Raw genomic sequence first — 18,374 nt, 5'->3', positions numbered from 1 at the left:
GATCCTAGCTATTTCATTCTACCATATGCCTATTTCAGTTATTAGCGCATACGTTTATATGTATAGGTAACTATAATTTGTGATTAATAATAAAGTATAATGTTAGTGATGGTGATTATAAAGCGTTACCAAGAAAACTTGGAATAAACGTGGAATAAACCTTTAAATGTTCTCCTTCAGACGAGTCAGGACAGCCAATGGCACAGGTTCATCGTGACATTCCAGAGAAAGCAGCAGAGGATGACAAAATAGCACTCTCAGAATAGCAGTCGCACTGAAATCATTCCAGAGGTGGACTAGAACACAAACCTGACGTAGAAATCACCCAAATTTCCAAGATTTATGGTATCACGGCTTTTGACTTTCATGGACTGATTCCCAGAAGTTGCATGTGGTCGGTTTACATTGTCATAACTGGTGCAGACATCAGTTCCCAGATCCATGTGGATCTGGGAAAAATCTGAACTAGATGTCAACCTCATATTCCACGCAAAAGGAAGAGAACAGATTAAGCAGCTTGACATTTTTCCATCACTATAATGTCAACTTTTGCCTGTGTTATTCTTTTCTTTCCAAGTGAATTTTCCGTACGAATGACGGCCGATAACAAAAAAGAAAAGCACCTGCTCAGCAGCGATAGAGTGACATGGCTGTAAAGCTGAACTGAAACTGATAAAAGCTGTTTGCAGAGTAATTATAGGAGCAGCTGGGGAATGCACGTCTGTTGCAGGACTGAGGGTGCGGCCTGTAACACTGTATGCATTAATGAGAGAAAGAGTGGGAAGAGAGAGAATGTGACGTGGGCAAAGCCTGAGTCTGGAGATGGTTCTGACTGAAGAATGCCCCTGGGGATGCAACAAAGCTGGCTCTGCTTCCTGCTGTGTAAGAAAATATAGAAACAGGATATAACATCACGGAAAATAACAAACAGCAGGGAAGTTACATCACAGTGTGAAGGTCAGGGGTCAGGATTAACCCGGGGAACCGGGCTGTGTTGAGGAGAGATTTTGGGGCATTAAGATCCAAGAATGGAAATAAAGCCTGAAATTTACACTTATTTATGCAACAGGTTCTTTAATTTAAACATGTGCAGATTAAATGATTTAGATATTGTTAATCATCTTTACATCAGCCTCCTGGTTTAAAGTATTTATTTTCTTTCTGTGTTTCTTTCTTTTCCACATGTCGCTTAGATGAGTTCACCTGTGCAGTAGGCCAGACTGGGTTTTGTAAATGTCAAGTTTACTGCAACATTTTTTCCCCTTTTGCTATGACTGGTATGTGGCTTTGTAAATACTCTCCCTCCCGCACTGATGTGAACATTCTGCGGACAGCCTTCTTTGCAGAATGATGTCTGCCAGCCTATCTTTATTTGCCGTTTGGAAAAATGACATAATAACACTGATATATATTGATCTCACAGACACACACATAACCACAGACAGACACACATATGCACACGGAAATCTCTCTTTGTCCTTCAGCGGGAGATAAAAGCTGAGTAACCATCAAACGCACAAGGTTACCACCTGTGATGATGAGGCAGAACAAAGGAGACACACATTATTGTGCGTGAGTGGAAAACAGCCACTGCAAACTGCATTAAGAGGTCAGTGCATCGTAAAACGTTAACCACAACTGTGCTCAGTGTCGTCTGTTACTGGCAGTAAAAAGGCGCTACAATGTAAACGCAGACGCAGCTAAGTGATGTTGGATCGTTTCAAAATCTATGTTTATGTTTTCTTCTCCAAAAAATAAAAAAAGTAAAATGTCGTCACAAAGACAGAGCTGGGAGAAACAGGGCCTCAGTCACAAATATGTGAAACTGAATCAGCCAGAAAAGGCAGAGCTTTCTAAAGTGTTTCCTCTGGAGTGGTTAAAAAAGCTGCAATACTCGAGAGTTTTTAATGAATGTGTTCAAAAAAAACAAAACACAACAGATTACAAATGTGATCACAATCGCAGTGTCAGACTGCCTGGACTTTTAAGAAAGTGAAAGTGTAGTAATCTCTGTTTTTTAATGTTTATAATATCCCAAAGTCCAATTTGAAGCTTTGACAAGTAAGTAAGTAAGTAAGTAAAATTTATTTATATAGCGCTTTTCACAGATAAAAATCACAAAGTGCTTTACAACACAGGAAATGGAAATATAAAAACAATATAACAGTAAATAAAACAATGTAAAACAATAAAACTATAAAAACAGCATAAGAAGAAATTAATCAAATGCTTTTCTAAATAAAAATGTCTTCAGCTGTTTCTGGAGTCCGTGCAGCGAAGAGACAGCCACAGTCTGAAAAGCCCGATCACCACGAGTTTTAAAACGAGTGCGCGTTACCACCAGCAGTCTCTGATCTAATGACCTTAAAGCCCGAGAAGATGTATGTGGTTTCAGCAGGTCAGATAAATATTGAGGAGCTTGACCTTTAGGGCCCTAAAGGTTAGAACTAAAATTTTAAAATGAAACCTAAAATTTACAGGCAACCAGTGAAGGGAGCCAAGACTGGAGTGATATGCGATCTTATCTTGGTGCCTGTTAAGAGACGTGCTGCAGCATTCTGCACAGTCTGAAGACAATTTAAGGCTGATTTGTTAAAACAAGTAAAAAGGCCATTACAATAGTCTAAACGAGAAGAAATAAAAGCATGAATAATCATCTCAAGTTCAAGCTTTGATACCATTAGTCTGAGTTTAGAAATATTCCGTAAATGATAAAAACAGTTTCGAGCGACATCGAGCTGTCAAATATGACACCGAGATTTCTAAGGCTTGATTTTACATAAAGGTCTAAGAAGCTGATATGCTGTCTAATTTCTGGGACCATGTGGTCTGGAGCAATAATTAGAGTTTCTGTTTTATCAGAGTTTAGTTGGAGAAAATTGTCATTGTAAATTGTCAAGTAAATCCAAATAACATTTCAAATGCACATTAATACATGTTATGTTTTAGATTTACAGAAAAAAAACTACCCAAAGATTTTTAAGAACAAGTTAATATCGACTGAAGAAGGACCAAAGATGCAAGAGGAAATTACTGTGTAGATAACTGATCACACATTATGAAGGAAAGTCATGAACAGGATTTGTCATGTGGAAAAAGACACTCATAATCTATGGTAGACTAATCTGCGTGGATTTACAGCAGTCCTGTAACAGCTCACCTTTAATAAACCGCTTGAGATCAGATTTTCCAACCCGATATTTAAATTCAGCATTTTTTTAGTGACAATTCGATGATAGCACTCATCTGCTTATGCGTCACATACCCTAGTAAGGCATGCATCCTGCCTGCCAAAGGTCTCTGCGAGCACTGAGGAATTCCAAGTAGCTGTGGATGTGAGATTCATCACGTAGTTGCCACCCAGTTATTCGGATCATTCCTGATGGGATATAATTTACTGTCTATATTGTGAATTATTAAGTGCATTTGGCGTGAAATTTAGAAAAACAGAAAAAAACTTTAAAACTAAAAAAATCTTATTAAGGACATCTCATCACAATATGTAACATTTTGTTTACTGTTGTTCTTGTATAAAATATTTGTTTAATGATTATTTCTGACTACAAATGAGAGGAAAACATATATTACTCTTTTTGAACGTTACTTTTGTGACCAGGACAACAGTTTGAAAAAAGATAATGCTGATGGTCTGATCAGACCGACAACAGTAAAAAATAAGAGCCACTTATTTATACCACATTCATTTCTTTCAAGCTCTCAATTTTTAAGCAACACGTTTGACTTGTTTTTGTTGTACTTTGTGTTATTTTTAATCCTCACCGTGTGTGCTTCTAAGTTCCTCATCTGAGTCAGGCCATCGGTTTCTACTCAAATATTCTGAGCTCGTTTTCTAACGGCATCATCGTCTGCACCTTGCTAACATGACACGCTATGTTGCATCACATGGATGATTTTCTCTTTTGTTTAAAGACAGTCAACATTAAAGATTTATTTGTAGTAGAGCAAGAAAATAAAATAAAACAACAACCCAACAAAATTATAGATTTTTATTTCAAACGGCCATCATTATTATGAGCAAGTAAGTATGAGTAAGCAACCACAATTATGTAGCGTCTGGCCAGTGTTGGAGTTCTGCTGGCAAAAAGTTTACTTTCTTAATACTTCACTGTATGAGAGCTGAAACTCAAGGACAACAAATACATTCGTGGAAGGAATGCCAAGACTGCTAACCACACATTCAACTCAGGCCAGAAATATGGAATTATTTAACTTGCAAAGCCCCCATGGGGAACGCAGCAAATAAGACGATTAAAGATAGAAAAGTAAAGTTTCTTGTGCTTTCACATTGTTTTACACCCCGAAAATAATTTACAAAATGTAAGCAAGAAAATGAACTCAGATAAACATTCTCAAGCACACACAGAAAACTTCTCAGTAAACGTAAGACGAGTATTCTCCAGCGAGGAACTCCCATCTTTTGTGTCCCGCGTCTAGCATGACAGTGTGCGCGTGTGAATTCCATTCTGCGGCTAAAAATAGAACATCTGTTTCCCATAGTTCCTCCCCACCAACACACGGGAGCCTATAGACCACGGCCATCCTTCAAAAATGATCTGTGAGCGTAACCTTCTGTGGGACCTTTTAGCTGCAGGCGATCCTTCAGAGCCCTCTGCTCTCCTCCGGGGCTGGATTTCAGCTCAGTGACCTATGACCTCTTCATAAAGAAGCCCTTTGGAGAATGACAAAGAGCCTGACCGACCAGCTGTCCCTCTAAACCTCCATAATCACGTGTCTGTCAGCAAGCGCTCACTCAACATGTATATCACAGACACGAATGCATTCAAAAGGGAATGGGAGCTTAAAGTATTTGCACAAGCTGCTCTGGAGCACACTTTGTTTTTGGGATCAATTTATTACCGTCGCCATTCTCTTTTGTCAAACACATATAAACTGTCGCTCAAATAAAGCCTAAAAATAAATGTTAACACATTATAAGCAAAGTGTTTCTGCTTTTTCAATTAAAAAACTGAAAATCCAAATTGAAGACTGTCACTCCAGAGCAACTCTCGAAACCACGGTGAAGTAATTACGTCCATTAATAGACCTGTGGTCAAATATACTAACGTGTTGCACTAAAAAGTACTGTCGCTATTTACAGAGAGCGCAATCACAGACGGTAAGTGGTGGGAAATCTGAGATTTTTGCGACTTAACCTGTTTCATATGTTTTTCTGGGAGTTCCTTTTTCACAGGACAAAATATAAACAGAAGAATATTGAAATCACGTGCACGAACTAACGCGCTATTTTAGTCCGTTTAGGAAATCTGTCGTAAATGTCATAATTCTGACAGTCTTTGAAAATACCCAGGTCCCAGTGCTAGAAGCCTCTATTCTCAGACAGCCAGGCATGTAATAATGTATCCCATCTGATCACAAAAGTCATACATAATCCAGTGTAACAGCACATTATTGCAGGGTCTTCACCTTATAATATAAAGCGCTTTGAGGAGACTCAGTTTGGGATTCAGACGTGCACCTTCTAAGTGCACGTACCAGCGGCAGCATAGACAGTGTTTGTTGGCAGTGACGGTGTAACAGTGCAGGTTAAAGAAAGCAATGTTTTACTTCATCGATTGTGATGACAACAAAACACGGCTGTACGTAATGAATGTGCGACGCATCCGTCTAGCTCGATGGCGCATTAACAGTCAATGAGCAGGAACGCTTCACCCAGAGCGAACTTCAAACTCAAACCACAACGCCTCGGCAGAGGAGTGTAATTGCCTCTTAAGTGGCCCGGTACTTTTTGTTTTGACCTTTGCGTTGAGTGCACGTAAAGTAGTGAAAAATGTCACAGCTGCCTAAGTGCAGTAATCAAAGCCACTGACATTTCCACACTCAAGTCAAACGTGTTTCTCGGCACCAGCTCCATCAGTAACACTGGGACACACACACACACACACACACGCACACGCACACAGAAACAAATAAATTCTGTCTGACTAAAAGTGCAACAGTGAATATCTACATTATTATGCATATCTTTTAGATGTTAGCACTGATGCGAGTAGCACTCTTGCCGTGTTTATATGAGTGGGCCCATACTTTCAAAGTGTTTCCACCTCAAATTAAAGCCACGTGCTACACAAAAGCAGAAATTATAGCATAACACTTTGTTTTTACGCCATTAAACAAACCATCAGCAGCGCTGCGTGTTTGCATGAGCAGCCCTTTATTGATTTTGTTGCATGTTCTCCTGTTTGCACACGACAACCAGGCAGTTTTGCTAACTTTCCAATGAAACCGGCATAGCGTGTCTTTACAGCACACCCATCACACTACGTTCTACTTTTATTCTTGGGTTATAACAATTTTTCATGATAAAGTGATCAAAATAAATCCTTTTTTATCCCTAATTATCTTACTCTGAGCAATCCTCAGCATTTTAACTCTTGTCCCTTTAAGGCTACCATCACTCAAACCAGAAGGTTAAGCTAACGTTCTTCTCACGGGCTGTCCTCTGGCTTCACCTCGGCAATCAGAATATGCTACTCATAGGCACCATCTCCTCCACCTGCAGGTGCGGAGGTTCAAAAACCATCCTGTCTCATACTGATTGACAGTTTTTTAAAAAAAAAAAAAATCAGGTCCAGAACATCTGCAGGAACAAAGATACAGCAGGACATGTTTGGTAAATGTTACACTTTTTGCCTGAATATGGTGGATAAGGTCTTTCAAATAACAACTGTATGTATATGCTTTGCTATCGTTGCATGACACAAAGGCACTGAAAGGTTGGATGATGTGAAGAACCTGTGCTGTCAGGAAATACCAAAGGTTACATATCTCCCTGTGTCATCACTCACAGCTGCTTTTATACGTACAAATTCAGCTCGCAGCACTTGCAGCTTTGCTATAAGCAACATGTGACAAGTCATTTAATCTCACATACAGCTTATATTGTTATATTCTGACTCCTCAGGACTCTCTTTTATAAATTAAACAACCTTTCCTTTTAGCTTTAGCCTAGCTGAAAATCCAGTTTCATCGGTGCTCTGCTGACTAAAAAGTCCTCTGAGAATTGGCGTGAACAAATAAACATGATGCTGTTTAGCTACCAACGGGCTAAAAAAAGAAAAGAAAATGTAGCCACTGTTGTTTTGAGTTTTTTCTCTAGTAAAGCAAGAAAAAGTGCTGATAACTTTCTTACATAACCAAGTGTTTAGAGCAGTCTAAAGCCTGAGCTTTTGCCTCACAGGGATTACGTGTACACACACTGACCTCATTATTTGACATTTTTACCATGGGTCATGCCATGTCAGCTCACCAAATGCTTCCAGCCTGCCTGTCTCTGATTTCCCTGAAGAAATTACAGGGTGACGATACAATTTTGAATTCTTTAAATAAGAAACCTGTCAAATTTTAGTTTTCCACTGTTATTTTCCTCATAAAAATCTTTTTGTGATGAAGATGGGGTCATTTTGATAGCATCAGTTTTTGTGCTTCCATAGTTAAGGCTATACTGGAGTAATGGTTCATACATAAGTTAGCCTAGTGCATGAGACACACATTATAGAATAGATTTTCTGTCACAATTATTAGACTACACATTCTGAGGCTGCAAAAGATACGATATCATTTATGATACAATATCATACATTTTGGATATGTTGCTAGCAGACACCAAATCTTCCTATAAAAGTCAAATAGAAATTGTTAGATGATGATGTCATTCTACTGGAATATTATAATAGACTCAAATATGATAGTGCAGATTGTACTATCTAACTTCCAAGCAAAATCAAGCGTGGAGAAATTTTATATTAAACTTTTATATACATATATATTTTTTACATTCTTTTATATTGAAATTTGTAATTTGTTTGGAAATGATCAGGCTGAAAATGTTTCTGAAAATTGAAGTAATTGATTGTTTGATGAACATCTGTTGTGTTGGGACCTTGAGAGGCACGGAGACAACATTCAAGCTCCAGATAGGAAGGGCCCAGCCAGACGGTGGATTCAAACCCAAGACTTTTAATATCTTTTTATACCATCTAAGAATATTTTTTATATTCAAACCTAAAGTGAGCACTGAATTAGTATTTGAAATCTTAAGCAAAAAAACCTCACTCCTTGATACAGTCTCCTGGTTTTGAATACGGACTTCTAGGTTGAACAAAGTAAGAGTAATCCAGACAGGAAAACCATCCAGCTGCCTTCCTAAGTGTCTGTCTGTTCTCTTATCTCTGTATATTTCTCACTTAAATTACTTTTTTCTCTTTCTCCCTGCCTCTGGCCATAAATCAACAGTTACATAAACTGCCTTCAAGTTAGTTTCCACCAGTGCTAGATGAGACTCCCTTAAGTACAAAACAGGATGTTATAGAAGCCTGGCTCGTACAGTTCAGCTGAGCATGTGTGTAGCAGAATTAAACTTCTCCAGGTTTTTCGGCGGATGTGGGCATAAACACATCGCTCAAACGTCTCTGTGCGAGTGTGGGCTCGGTTGCTAGAACACGAGACGGCAGAAGGGTCGACTTTTTCCATGATATAACCGTATTAAATCAGCTGAGACCGAACATATAAATACACGCGAGCTTGGAGAGGCTACATTTACGCACACCTGGGTCCAGCAATAACGTTCTCATTCATGTGCGCTGAACAGAAACAGAGCCAGTGATGTGCACACGACCAACTGCCAAACTCTACTCCTGTCACACACCTGCAACCACACACACACACGCTTGCATACACACTGTGTACGCTTGCAAACTCGCACTTTTACACAGGTGATGCAGCTGATGTTTGCACAGAGCTCTGTAGCTGCAGAGCAGATGAAGCACATCAGCAGCCTAAGAAATAAACAGCTTCAACTAATGATTGTGATTATGCAATTCTCTAATATTGCACTGTTTGCTAAAGTATTGTTAGATTTAAAGCCAAAAAAGTGCATTTAGTATGCCTGGTTCCTTAAAGTAGATCAGTATTTATCATTGGATGACATATTTTATGTATGATGGTAGAAAAAGAGCATTCCTACCTCAGTTTTGGGGGCATTTGGCCCTTTTTGATTTAGAAACAGATAGAAAACTGTTTTACAGTTTAGCTATCAGATTCAGTTAATCACTGTTTTCCTGCAGCCACTCACACGGAACAATGAATAAAACTGCGATCTGAGCGTGAATTTGATTTTTCAGCTGTATACTGCTACCTTTCTCTGTATTTTAATATGTGTCTCCTCTCTGCAAACATGCTTTCATACTGCCAACATGCCCCGCTTGTTGAACAGATATGAAGACAGATATAATTTCTTTCTGTCCCTTGACTCATGTGGCCCATTTTGCAACAAGGTGAGACCCTCAGGCTTACAGGGCATTTGGGACTGCTTAACATGGAAGCTGCACTTAAAGTAGAGCAACGTATGCCTTCAACTGCAGCTTGCACAAATTATTACGTGGCAAAATTCATTCAATTTCAATGTTTTTGAGGTCAGTCTAGGAATAATCTCCAGGCTGAAAGGGGGCATAAAAATGAGTGACTTGCGTCTGTACTGTTTATTTGCCTGAACCATCTTATCTAATAACATTCACAGATAACAAAATCTTCTTTTTAAATGGACCATTTATGGTATTCTACAAAGACCACACTTTGAATGCAGTACACACACACACACAATTAGGCGAGTGCTAATTTGTGCCCTAATATTCTGTACAGAGGCGGACATTTCATTAGATGACACTTTAGATACAGTGACAGAAACCTGTTACATGCTTTTGGCCGATCTCCACTTCATTCATTTGGGAGGAGGGAGGCACTGCTGAGGAAAGGATGAGAGGAAGAGATAAAGTCTCGCAGTTTAAGAGAAGCAGCGAGAGAGACAGAGGGAGGGAGGAGGACTGACGATTGGATCCAAACCACTTGTTATCCGCATTTCCCCTTCTTTCCGCCCTATTTGGGCTAAATACTAGCTGGCATGCTTTTGTGAGAGGCATGCAGGGAGGTGGGGGGTGTCTGGTGGTAAAAAGGGGAGCTTGTCAAGCTTGTCAAGAAAAGTCAGCAAAAAAAAAAGAAGAAAGAAATAAACTCCTCTAGACAAAAAAAGCTCTTCTATCTTTCCATTATTGATTTGTTTTAAAAAAAACAACAGCAACTATTTTTGTAGTGCATTTCTCTGAGGCTTTCCCATCCCCTCTGAGGGGGGCAGGTGGCAGCTGCTCTGCCCCCCACCACTTCCCCGCCTCTGACTCTCTGGCAGACAGAGTACGAAGCTCCAGCCCACACAACTGCCTGTAACATTAGCAAAGCTTTGAAGAAAAAGCCATGTGGAGCTCCACACACGGCCCCATGTAATGTTCACGCTCTCCTTCCTTCTCTCTTCTATCTGTGCACTCACTTCCTGCAAGGGCTTCGAAAACAGATCCGCCTGTGTTTGCTGCAAAAGAAAGCAACTAGTCTTCGAGAGCCGACCCTGAGCGGGGATCTCCCTCGAAACCCTCCGACATCACCCGGCATTTCTGCACTTAATACATTCCGAAGTTTAGATTGAAAGGTGACAAAAAAAAGCACTCTTGACACACACACACACAGTGTCATTTGCCACTTCCCTTTTGCACGGGTACGTGTTTTAAGTACACGAAACGAAAGCCATCCTTGATCCAGCTTTAACTTCACTGCACACTGTTCCAGAAGCAACTGGCTGATCAAGCACACAATACACACACACAAAAGAGAAAACACAGGAAGCTTACCTCACTTTGTAGCAATGTACAAGCTGTTCAGCAGTCCATCACCCAGCACTTTCTCTCTAGACTAACTTTGTGGCACTAGCAGCAGCAGCAGCAGGAGGAGGAGGAGGAGGAGGAGGAGAAGCAACAGGCGAGAATAAAAGAAAGCACCAGAGAAAACAAATATGAAGCAAGAACGAGAGAGAGGGGAGGGGGGGAGAACAGTCGAGAGGGGGTAGGAGGAGAAGAGTGCCTGAGAGAGTGAAGCAGAGCTGACGGTGACTGACTCCCAGACTCTCCTAGTCTGAGAAGGTTTATTCAAAGCCCACAAACTAATTGCTTCTCAGACTGCTTGCCTGCCTCCCAGGCCTGACGTCAGCAGTCACATGACCTTGCTGTGGTGTGGAGGGGAAATGAAAAGGGGAGGGCAGACAGCGAGTCACAGAGGGAGAAATAAAGAGACAGAGAAAAAGACACGGGGAGAGAGAGTGCGAGAAGGAGAAGCCGGTGTTGCCTTGGTAACAGGAATTCTGCACCACAATGATTTCAATAGGTCATCTGACACACAAACGCACGCACGCACACGCACACACACACACACACACAGATTCTTAGTGTTAAAACACAGACTCACGATGAGCAGTTGGAGCGAAGGAAGAGGTAAGAGAGAAAAGGAGAAGTGGAATAAAAAAGTTTCTGTTTCTCCAAATCTTATTCAAAAATGTGTTACAAAAGAAAATCCCCACTTCACCCGCCCTTACAGTGCCTGTCTGCAAAGCTCAAGTTCGAAACCTTCCATATATGTTGCGTTGGCTTCCAGAGGTAACCGTTCACTTCTGTTGTTTATGCTCAAACGTCTAACAATACTCAATTTCTGCAGGACCCCAGGGATCTATTCAAGACGTGACTAGTAAAATAAGTGTGTGGAAGTGAATAAATTATTAATATACCCACATAAACTTACCACGTTTCATTGATTTAGGGAAGAAGAGACAACAACAGCTGAGTTTCAGTTGTGTCTCTGTTTTAATGTCATTATACTGTAAAATTAAGCTGTAAAAGGAGCAGTATGATTACACCTCCGTGTTTTATTGGAGACACTACATGCACTAGAGTTAATGAGGCACATCAGCCTGATTCTTTCAGGTAGCAGCGTTTGGTTGAAATGTGCCACAAATGTCCTTTTACAGGAAATAACACACTGATACTCAAGTGGTTTTGAGGTGGAGACTTGCAGGAGAAAACTGATGCCACTCACACACGAGGGGTTAATTTTGAATGTTTTAGTCAGCAGCTTGTTAACCAGACATAAGAGCAGGGAAATGGCTCTGTGCAGACATAACAAAATCCATGTGTAAACATGTGTACAGTTCAGTAATTTATGAGTGTGAATATGGAAGACAAAGGCTCTGGGACGGTTCTGGTCCCAGCAACAACAAAACAAAACACAGACTTCATACAAGAGATGGATGTTACTTTGGGTCTGCCGAACTTAGACAAGGTGGAAGTGCCTAAAACCTGCTTTCTTTCTAATGGCCAACAGGAGGTGTATCTTCTGACTCCTGAAACTAGTCCCCCCATCCAAGGCTGTTCAAAACGTCTGCTTATAGGAGGCAGCCAATCAGAAGTTTGGATTGTTTTGTATTTACTGTAGTTGACAAATAGAAATATACAGCTAGAATCAAGAAATGACCTAAATATGACCTTTCTGACATAGTGAAGCAGGCTAACAGATTTCACAGATAACAAATCATTGCGCGATATAAAGAAAGACAAGAACATCCCATTGATATACTTTGGCATGAACTTAAAGGCTTTCTTTCTAAAAAACTGCATTTTGTATTTACTTAAGTTATCTTTGACTAATATTAAAATAGTTTGAGGCGTCAAATGTACAAAACAAAGTTATCATGAAGGGGGCAAATACTTTTTGCAGCACTGTAGGTGCAAGTATGTTTTTTCTTTTTGTACTAGCAATTGTAGCATTAGCATTACATACTCATTTGTTGAAGGGTCATTACACTACCATTTCCAAAATGTTGTTTGCATTGTATTAAGTGTAACTGGGCCAGAGCCCAGTACGAGACAGCGGGACAAAAAAATGGCCAAAGAACCTCCTTGTCCCCCCTCCCTCCCTACACTCATCCAGTCTGTGAGTATGAACAGCTTTGGCATGATAACATCATTTGAATAGCATCTGCTGGCCAGTTGAAAGGAGTGCATTGGGGCCCAGAACAGGGTGGGGATGCGTGGAGGGTGGGGGTGAGGTCAGCCAAGAGAAAAGCACCCTCGGGTGGAACTACTGTGAATAAGGTTATGTATGAATGAGTCAGATGCACGGAGAAAGAGACGAAAGAAAGAAAAACAGGGTGAAGAGAAGCTACAGAGTGCAAGGAAAAGTCATTCGGAGAGAGAATTTAGAGTCTGTCAGGTTGGTAAAGTGACTGAAAGACATATTAGACTAAAATCTGAGTCCTGGGATTAGTGGGCTGGCTGGTGATGCCTTAAGGTGAATGCAAAGTCTTTCAGAATATGATTTGGCAAAGGAGGTGGGAGAAAATGGTATTTATTATAACCGCTGACGGATGATGGTGACTGCTGTGAAGTATTTTTTAACACAGGAGATAAATAAACATGCTGCAGTAAAATTGTATCATCCAGGATGAAAAATGCATACAGAACCATATAATGGAGTGGCCACTTGAAGCTCGCGCTAAAACGAATCAATCCTCAAAAATCTGGATTTCAAATTCAATCAGCATAACACATGGCTTGGGTCTCTATAGCGAAAATAGCCCATCGAAATAACTGGATTATGTGCGTGTGTTATAGGCATCATATGAGTCTGTCCTGTTGTCCATATTCACAATGTTGGTACCTTTTAAAGCATGTTTAAAATAATTACCTAAAAATAATATTGTGCAATTAACAAGAACCTGCATCCAAGCTCAGGACAATTTGCAGAGATGTGGTGACATAAAACCACATGGATGAGTCTGGGTTTGGCGGTTGCCAGGAGAATGGTACTTGTTTGACCGCGCTGTGACAAGTTTGGTGGCAGGGGATTATGGTGTGGTGTTGTATAGTTGTAGTCGGGCCCCTTAGTTCCAGTGAAAGAAACTCTTAATGCTTCTTAATGCATACCAAGACATTTTGAACACATTCATGCGCTCAACTTTGTGTGAATAGTGTGGAGATGGCCCCTTCCTGTTCTAACATGACTACGCACTATTGCACAAAGCAGCCCCATAAAGACATGGATGAGCAAGTCTGGAAGAACTTGACAGGCCCACACAGAGTCCTGACCTCAACCTGGTAGAACACCTTTGGGATGAATAAGGGTAGAGACTCCGAGCCAGGCCTCTTGTCCAACATTGGTGTCTGACCTCATAAATGTGCTTCTGGAAGAATGGTCATATATTCCCATAAGCACACTTGTGGAAAGTCTTTCACGTGTTGTTGAAGCTGTTACAGCTGCAAAGGGTGGGCCGAAATCACGTTAAACCCTATGGATTAAGAATGCCATCGCACTTGAGTTCATATGTGTGTGAGGCTATATAGTGTATCTATTGTGCTGTATATAGCGCTGTGGAAACACTTTATGTACATATTTCCAGAAAACAGATGCATTACTGTAGACCACCTGGTGTGGCTGCTTTCGAAGCAGAACTTCTACATGCATGCAACCAGTTTCTGGGTATTTGTGTTTGTGCGTGTGGTGTGTATGTTGTGTGTGGATAACAGGCACTAGAGAGAATTCCTTCCTCCTGAAGACTCAGGAAGCAACAGCCTGGGCGGAAGAGAAAACAACAACTCTTTCCAAGGCAAATCCTTCAGAAGTTCTTCCTCTGGAAACGGAAACAGTCCCTGAAGACTGTGTCAGTGTTTCAAACACATTTCTAAATAACTCCATCACTGTTTAACTTGAGTTTCTAAAATCAGCTGAAGGCATTAAAATAAACTAAGGTTAGAAACAATGAAAGTTCCTGAATTGGCAAATCAATCAAAACAAGCAGTGCATGAATGCATTCTTATGACTGGGTTGAAGTTTCGGTGATATTAATATCAGCAGCTGGGCTGGAGGTATTACATAACAACAGCTTATAAAATGGATAATCAGCAGGTCAGCTGAGGAAGGCCCATGACTGTCAACAAGGTTTTGAGTTGTACTGGGGCATTAGTGTTTGATTACGCACTATATTACAGGTCTATTTCTGTGCTACCAATAACAGAGAGAACATTGATTATTGCAGAAAAATCTGTCGGTGCACTTGGTGTCTGGAACATTTGATTTGGTGTGAAATCATTTTAAAACAAAGTTTATAACAAAGGACAACAAAACAGTAAATTTTATTCTGACTGTGGTACTATTTCTGCACTAACTGTTGTAACTTTATTGCAGTTTATTGTTTGATAACAGCATTTTGGTTATTTTGTAAGTGATTTAAGTGTTAGTCACATGTTTAGTGAGAGCTGTTAATTATAGATTTAATTTTCTGCGAAAGGGGAGCATTTAACAGGTATTTTCGTTAGAAAACTGCATTTCCCAGAATCCTTTGTGGTAGACGAAAGTTACTCTGGATTTTTTTTAGCTAACAAAGAAAGTTTCGGGAAGCCATTATATGTTGCTCTGATGTCGAGAAGTTTATTTGTTGTACATTCCCCTTTTTGAAGCCTTATATAAAGACTATCGTTTCTACAACTGATGTCCGATCCATTTTTATGGCTAAGTGGATTCGCCACAACACTAACCTTTACAGTGAGAAATTGCAATTAAAGCTCGGGATGCACGCAATGTGAGTAGTTTGACAAAAATAAACAGCGATCCAAAGCATAAAGACAGAGACCTATGGCTGCAAAATGGCCCATTTTATACTTAAAATATACCAGTAATATTAATAAAAGCATTAGAGAGCGTTTAGCAAGAAGGTTCCGGGACACTCTGCAATCTAGCTGGCAGTTAAGAACATTATCTACTAACCATATATAACAATGGGCTGGCATTGTGCACGGGGTGGAAACCCTGTCAAACAGAACTTGGAGGAGAAAAAAATGAAAAGATTTTGCTTCATAAGAATTACTTTCACATATCCTGATATGAACTTTGCCCTTGTTTAAAATTAACATTCAACACTATGATCTCACATTTGTACGACATGAAATAAGGAAAATATTATTGTGAAATTCGAGCATAGGGGGTAAATAAATGCTGATTTCTCATGAACTGTTGCTCCACCCTTATCAAAAACTGCTTGGAACAGCATGAAGCATTTCTGTCACTGCATGTCAGATGCTGCTAATTGGGATTACAGATAATGTGGCATTGCACAATTGCAAGTCTTGCATTTCTGTGCAGCTTCCAACTGCAACACACACGTATGGGAATCAGCAGAAACCTGGCTGGCAGAGAGGGAAGTGACATCATCTCCCACACACCATATGGTTATGAATGTAACAATGCACTGTCCTAAGAGGAGACAGAAGACATCCACATGCCCACCACCAACCATATAAATGTGCAGTCATGCAGAAAATCCCATTGGGAAAAATAACCTGTAAAAAAACAAAAAGAAACCTGCAAGGAGGTCACTTGACTGCAAATCCTCCTTCACCCTATAGCAGTTGGAGTCAGGGAGTCTCGTATATAAAGTATATACACAAAGCTGTTCTTATAGCTTTCCATTATTGCCATACGTTCAATTCACAAATCTCACCACACTCAGTAGAACCACTAATCAAAAGCAAATCTCTTCCTTGTGTGTTATGCAACTGCAACACAAGGGGAGGGCAGACTGATGCGCCTCGCTGAACAGGCTAATCCAACATATCACACTGTTTGCCAAAGCACATGACGACAGCATCTCAGAGGTCTGTGCAGTGCAACAAAACACATACGGTAATGCATATTCATTTAATATAAAACATCAGTCGAAGGAGAAAATGATTTGTGCACAAAGTTAAAAAGAACTTAAAAGAGGTAAAAACATAAATACATGTCTTTGAGATTGATTAGCTGCAACATTGAAATGATTCATCGCATTAAGGCTGTTATTTCTTTTGCAGACGTTGTTTATATGATGACAGGTATCGGACTGGGAACAGACCCTACATGTGGACACTGACAGTCAGACAGTAGAACACAGTGAACAAGTGAGTACATACAGATGATAACACACAGGAAAAAGGCAAACTGGGAATAGAGCAGTGTCACTAGGCAACAAATGAAAGTGGTTATAGCCATGCTAGCTGCTGCGTGAGCCTGCGTTTGGGCACAATTCAGCTAAACTGTAACATCAACATTACTATGAGGATCTGGGTGTTAAGAACAACATGTCACTCTTTCATTTGTAATTTCCAAGAATGAGACATTGGGAGCAATAGACGTTTCAACAAATTGTTGTCAGAGTGGCTATAAATGTATCAGAAAATATAGACAGAAAAATGTTACAATTAATAGGTCTAATTTTGCTCATTTCAGATGTCACTAAGTAATAAACTACTACAAATACACAAAAGTATTAACTAATTTAGGCTAATCAAGTGGTATCACATGGAAATACTGTATCAGTATTTCTTTCCATTCTGTAGAAACTATGAAAATATGGCAACCAACCAAATGAGAACTGAAACGTTCAACAGCTTAAACTGCATGTCAATCATTCATCTGATCCAATAGACAACAGTGAGAGTACTAACTAAAGAGAGATAATATGATTTTATCATCTTTGGTCAGTAGCAGATTTGGCGCAGGTCTGCATGGAAGACATCGACTTGTCTGCAAACACTAGCCAACCATTTGCTAAGCAGTTGCGAAACTGTTTGATGGAAACTAGAAACTTGAGACAGCTGGGCTTCAAACTAAAAGTTGTGCAATACCACTGAAACCAACATCTTTTAACATCTGCAACTTTTACTTTGAAGGTGAACTGTCTCCGTTTCTGGTTTACACTGCACTTTTTGAAGTTTCCACTTGGTTAGCAATCTGCAAGCAACCATAGCAATTACAACAGTGTTTTGTGTAAGGCACTCTCTATTCACCCAGTTATAGCCAGTTCGCAAACTGGTCCGAGAATACGTATCTGTAACAAACCCACAGCAGACCCGGGTGCATGTTCATGCTTTCAAGCATCTCTTTATTACAACTCAAGGTTGCCATTCACGAGCAGGCTCCTCTGGCACGGGGACCTCGGGCTCCACCTCCTCCGCCGCTCCTGGCTGGAGCAACCCCTCACCCGGTACCTCCTCTGCCGCTGCTCCCGGCTGGAGCAGCTCCTCCACCCCCGTCAGGCGTGGACCCTCACGCGCCTCCCCGACCACCGGCATCCTCGCGCGTCTCCTTCACAAGGAGGCATGAACCCCTGCGCAGCTCCTCCTCTTTCTCCTCCTCTTCACCCGGCTGGCACGGACCCTCGCGCTCCACCTCCTCCTCCAGCGATGGCTTGGCAGGTTCCCACCGTGCTCTCTGCGCGCTGACCTCCGGCTCTGGCTGAGCAGGTGGGTGAGCTGTTGGTGAACCCAGTGGTTGCTCCGTGGCCCTCCTATGGGTAGCAGGAACAGGCGCAGGCCCCGGCCGGGTACAAGCCGCTCCCACCCGAGGAGTGGGGATGGGTGCAGTGGCAGGCTGTGTCCTGGCTGGTCGCAACCTGGTGGCCGGCACGGGCGCCGGAACGTTTCGGACGTCGGCCA

The 18,374-nt window shown here is 40.9% G+C and overlaps 1 protein-coding gene across 3 annotated transcripts in view; it reads right to left on the bottom strand.

Annotated features, from left to right (window-relative positions):
* ncalda (neurocalcin delta a) overlaps nucleotides 1-18,374 on the bottom strand; it is a 72,207-nt gene that overhangs the window by 31,754 nt on the left and 22,079 nt on the right. The window contains exon 1 of one of the 3 annotated variants that reach the window (XM_085178435.1): nucleotides 10,713-11,235. The exons of the other annotated variants lie outside the window; for them this stretch is intronic. The gene's annotated coding sequence lies outside the window, so the exon portion shown is untranslated. Of the gene's footprint in view, nucleotides 1-10,712; nucleotides 11,236-18,374 lie in introns of those variants that run through there. 3 annotated transcript variants of the gene reach the window in all.

The sequence above is a fragment of the Neolamprologus multifasciatus genome, chromosome 11, assembly GCF_963576455.1.
Source record: "Neolamprologus multifasciatus chromosome 11, fNeoMul1.2, whole genome shotgun sequence".
NCBI classification, from domain to species: domain Eukaryota; kingdom Metazoa; phylum Chordata; class Actinopteri; order Cichliformes; family Cichlidae; genus Neolamprologus; species Neolamprologus multifasciatus.
Note: the sequence above shows the minus strand (reverse complement) of the source record. Positions and strands in the feature narration are given on the sequence as shown.